Below are 5963 nucleotides of genomic sequence, written 5' to 3'. Positions count from 1 at the left end.
GATTTCAATCATTCATTTGCACGGTGGAGGCTAATTAATTTGAGGACTTATTTTGCGCAGCGGCGGGCGCGCCATCCTCATCATCCTCTACCCCCGATTCTCCCACGCTCTTTACTTGGACTCGTAGAAGAACATTCACAAAAAGGATTACACCCACACCAAGGATGTTCTTGACAGTGTTATGTTTTACTACCAAGCAAGGGGTGGAGAGGTGAGGGACAAGAAGAGAAGGGGCGGCAGGGTTGCCTTCGGCCATAAGACCGACTTCTGCTGCATCCAGCAACCGAATGATTCTCTTAATGATGGATTCTATGTCCTACACCACATGCTGGAGTATAGACGGGATCACCAGAACCTTCGCATGTCACCTAGATCCGGTGATGCCCATATTCTGCAATGGGCAAAGGACATAGGAGATATCGAGGATCATCGACTTCGAGCTGAGTTCTATAACATCCAGCACGAACTTGCCCAAATCATCATGAAGGAGGTCATCGGAAAAACAGGGATGTTCTACGGAGAAGGACAAATGTCGCGGGAAGACGTCCGAACATGGATAGGCTCTCAGCGTATCGACCTGAAGCCTTTCACTAGGCCCGGGGACTATCTCCCTGACTTGGATGGATGGAACGACACGTTGGAGTGATTGTCGATATATGACAATGTGTCTGTTTAGTCCATACTTTCTATATGACAAAACTTTGAGTTATGCATGGTGAAACTTTATTTGTGATGTAATTAAACCGTCCTCCTCCTCGACTAGCGAAAATCACTCTAGTTACGGCATTTTGGGGTACGATGAACTTTGTTATTTATGCTTATGATATGTTGTTTTTATTTTTGCCAAGTCTATCTCTTTCTGTTGCTCAACTATATATGTTGCATATCATCGACTCATGTGATGATGCAGGTGCATAGATCATAGATGGCGAAGAAGTGCTATGCCAGGAGTATATATACGACAAGTGGCCGGAGTGTCAGGCCCTTCCGGTTTCCGAGCGACAGGCAGTAGTTAGTTTAGAGGTTCACGCTAATGCGAAAGAGGGATATGAACTCATGTTCTCAAAGTGATAGCTCTTCTCGCGTATATCATTGTTTAGATGGATGACGATGTATTTGCATATCATTCGAGACTTGTATCACTATTTTCGAGATGATGACGAGAGACCACTTTGTGTTGGATGATGATTATGATGATGACATGATTTGATGAGACTAATTGTATGTATATGCTATGATTACATTTGTATGTGTATGATATGCTAAAGATTATTGTATAAAGCGTATTCAAATACAAAACAAATACAAAACAAATATGCAGGAAAAAAACTAATAAATAAACTAGTAGTAGCGAGGGGGGAAATTTAGCAGTAGCGCCGCATTGTCAGTAGCGCGTCCCAGCAAACAGCGCTGCAGATAATATCAGTAGCGCCCTTTCCCAAAGAGCTCTACAGCTATTCATGTATAGCAGTAGCGTGGGACAACCGGCGCTACTGCTATACGTTAGCTGTAGCGCCTTATTAGTAGCGCCGGTGCCCGCGCTACTGAGAGGCCCAAAACCCTCGCTGCTGGTAGGCTTTTGCCTAGTAGTGTTCATGATTAATTTAAGTTCAATTAATCATATTACTTAAGAACTCCCACTTAGATAGACATCCCTCTAATCCTCTAAGTGATCACGTGATCCATATCAACTAAACCATGTCCGATCATCACGTGAGATGGAATAGTTTCAATGGTGAACATCACTATGTTGATCATATCTACTATATGATTCACGCTCGACCTTTCGGTCTCAGTGTTCCGAGGCTATATCTGTTATATGCTAGGCTCGTCAAGTTTAACCTGAGTATTCCGCGTGTGCAACTGTTTTGCACCCGTTGTATTTGAACACAAAGCCTATCACACCCGATCATCACGTGGTGTCTCAGCACGAAGAACTTTCGCAACGGTGCATACTCAGGGAGAACACTTGTACCTAGATAATTAGTGAGAGATCATCTTATAAAGCTACCGCCGAACTAAGAAAAATAAGATGTATAAAAGATAAACATCACATGCAATCAAAATATGTGACATGATATGGCCATCATCATCTTGTGCCTTTGATCTCCATATCCAAAGCATCGTCATGATTTCCATCATCACCGGCATGACACCATGATCTCCATCATCTTGATCTATATCAGTGTGTCATCACATGGTCGTCTCGCCAACTATTGCTCTTGCAACTATTGCTATCGCATAGCGATAAAGTAAAGCAATTATTTGGAGCTTGCATCTTATGCAATAAAGAGATAACAATAAGGCTTCTGCCAGTTGCCGATAACTTCAACAAAACATGATCATCTTTTTTTTAGAACGAAGGCTCAAGAAGAGCCCGACTTTGAATTAACAAAGCCATCAACCGGCCAGGATTACAAGAACACCAACTAACAAGGAAAGCAAGAAGAGAACCAAGCGGCTGATACAAGGAGCAAGGCGAAACAGACTCATAAAGGCAGCAGCGATAGCAAGAACACGCCATGCTGCCGCCAACACCCTACAGGACGACCTACACCAACCGGACAAGCTACGGACTTGAGAGGATGCACCACCGCGCAAGCTTCGTGATCGTAGCCAAACTCGAAGACAGCACTGACACTCCTCTGGAACTGCCACTGCAAAGGGCCCCTGCCCTCCCATCCTGGCTCGAAGGATGCCGCACCGGCAGGCGGCATCTCGGTTCACCCTAGAACCTAGAGGAAGACGCCCAAGCTACACATGAAGAAAGAACTAGGAGCAGACCTGCTAGCTCAGAGCACACCATTCCGAGCACCGTCGTCGTCTGCGGTTAAGCCACACCGAAGGGCTAGAGCTGTCGGCCACAGTCGCAGCAACAAGGGCAACAGCGATGAGCCACCGAAGAGAAGGCAGTGAAGCGCCGAGCGAAGCTACCACCCTCCACCATCACACCCACAACCTGACTCTCTCGCCGCCCCTGCGATCCCCGGACTACGCCTCCAAGAAGGAACACGACACGGATGTGTCGCCGCTGCCCGAATCAGGGGACCTAGGCCTTCACCTAGCAGGGAATGGAAGGAGGGGGGGGGGAGGATCCTCACCACCGCCGCCCAAAACATGATCATCTTATACAACAACTTATATCTCATCACGTCCTGACCATATCACATCACAACATGCCCTGCAAAAACAAGTTAGACGTCCTCTACTTTGTTGTTGCAAGTTTTACGTGGCTGCTACGGGCTGAGCAAGAACCGTTCTTACCTACGTATCAAAACCACAACGATAGTTTGTCAAGTTAGTGATGTTTTAACCTTCTCAAGGACCGGGCGTAGCCACACTCAGTTCAACTAAAGTTGGAGAAACTGACACCCGCTAGTCACCTGTGTGCATAGCACGGCGGTAAAACCAGTCTCGCGTAAGCGTACGTGTAATGTCGGTCCGGGCCGCTTCATCCAACAATACCGCCGAACCAAAGTGTGACATGGTGGTAAGCAGTATGACTTATATCGCCCACAACTCACTTGTATTCTACTCGTGCATATTACATCAACGCATAAAACCTGGCTCGGATGCCACTGTTGGTGAACGTAGTAATTTCAAAAAAAATCCTATGCACACACAAGATCATGGTGATGCATAGCAACGAGAGGGGAGAGTGTTGTCTACGTACCCTCGTAGACCAAAAGCGGAAGCGTTAGCACAACGCGATTGATGTAGTCGTACATCTTCACGATCCGACCGATCAAGTACCGAACGCACGGCACCTCCGAGTTCTGCACACGTTTAACTCGATGGCGTCCCTCGAACTTTGATCCAGCCGAGTGTTGAGGGAGAGTTTCGTCAGCACGACGGTGTGGTGACGATGATGATGTTCTACCGACGCAGGGCTTCGCCTAAGCACCGCTACGGTATGATCGAGGTGGATTATGGTGGAGGGGGGCACCGCACACGGCTAAGAGATCAAGAGATCAATTATTGTTTCTATGGGGTGCCCCCTGGCCACGTATATAAAGGAGTGGAGGAGGGGAGGGGCCGGCCCTCTCTATGGCGCGCCCTAGGGGAGTCCTACCCCACCGGGAGTAGGATTCCCCCTTTCCTAGTAGAACTAGGAGCCCTTCCAAGTAGTAGGAGTAGGAGGGAAGGAAAGGGAAGGGAAAAGGAGAAGGAAGGAAGGGGGCGCCCCCCCTTCCCTAGTCCAATTCGGACCAGCCCATGGGGAGGGGTGCGGCCACCCATTGAGGCCTTTCTCTCCTTTCCCGTATGGCCCATTAAGGCCCAATACGAATTCCCGTAACTCCCTGGTACTCCCGAAAATACCCGAATCATTCGGAACCTTTCCGATGTCCGAATATAGTCGTCCAATATATCGATCTTTACGCCTTGACCATTTCGAGACTCCTCGTCATGTCCCTGATCTCATCCGGGACTCCGAACTCCTTCGGTACATAAAAACACATAAACTCATAATATAACCGTCATCGAACTTTAAGCGTGCGGACCCTACGGGTTTGAGAACTATGTAGACATGACCGAGACACGTCTCCGGTCAATAACCAATAGCTGAACCTGGATGCTCATATTGGCTCCTACATATTCTACGAAGATCTTTATCGGTCAAACCACGTAACAACATACGTTGTTCCCTTTGTCATCGGTATGTTACTTGCCCGAGATTCGATCGTCCGTATCTCAATACCTAGTTCAATCTCGTTGCCGACAAGTCTCTTTACTCGTTCCGTAACACATCATCCCGCAACTAACTCATTAGTTGCAATGCTTGCAAGGCTTATAGTGATGTGCATTACCGAGTGGGCCCAGAGATATCTCTCCGACAATCCGAGTGACAAATCCTAATCTCAAAATACACCAACCCAACAAGTACCTTCGGAGACACCTGTAGAGCACCTTTATAATCACCCAGTTACGTTGTGACGTTTGGTAGCACACAAAGTGTTCCTCCGGTAAACGGGAGTTGCATAATCTCATAGTCATAGGAACATGTATAAGTCATGAAGAAAGCAATATCATAAAAACTAAACGATCAAGTGCTATGCTAACGGAATGGGTCAAGTTAATCACATCATTCTCTAATGATGTGACCCCGTTAATCAAATGACAACTCATGTCTATGGCTAGGAAACTTAACCATCTTTGATTCAACGAGCTAGTGAAGTGGAGGCATACTAGTGACATACTGTTTGTCTATGTATTCACACATGTATTATGTTTCCGGTTAATACAATTCTAGAATGAATAATAAACATTTATCATGATATAAGGAAATAAATAATAACTTTATTATTACCTCTAGAGCATATTTCCTTCACGAGGGTCAAGGGTCGAGGGTTGTCGAGGGGTCGAGGGTCCAGATTAATCAAGAATGCCCCCATTATGGATGTGCTCAAGTTGATCCAATTTTTTCCTGATCTCATATATATATATATGTATGTATATATATATTCTTCTATATGTCATGTTGTCTGTCAAAGTATTGAAGAAATCCATGGCTTCATCATTTGCCGGAAGTAACAGGCATATGATGCTACGAAGCTCTTCAAAGTTGTTTTCGAACGGAGCTAATGATAGAATAATTCGCCTTTTGGTACGAATTTCAGCAAAGGCCTTCCAAATAGCGATATTCGGAAGGCTCTTGCTGAACTTTGTACCAAAAAGCGAATTATTCTATCAGGAACTCCGATCCAAAACAACTTTGAAGAGCTTCATACCATTACGCGCCTGTCATTTCCGGCTAATGATGAAGTCATGGTTTTCTCGAATTCTTTCACACTAGACAACATGACATATAGAAGGGTAGATGAGATCAGGAAAAATATCGACCATTTTCTGCGCATCTAGAATGGCGCCATTCATGAGAGAGGCGGTCCGGCCCAAACCCTACAAGCGTTTCCGAGGCCACCCAAATTTACCAAGTTAAAAGAGCGTTGTCGTCGAGGCCACCC

The sequence above is a fragment of the Triticum urartu genome, chromosome 3, assembly GCF_003073215.2.
Source record: "Triticum urartu cultivar G1812 chromosome 3, Tu2.1, whole genome shotgun sequence".
Classification (NCBI taxonomy): domain Eukaryota; kingdom Viridiplantae; phylum Streptophyta; class Magnoliopsida; order Poales; family Poaceae; genus Triticum; species Triticum urartu.
This window is presented reverse-complemented; position numbering follows the sequence as displayed.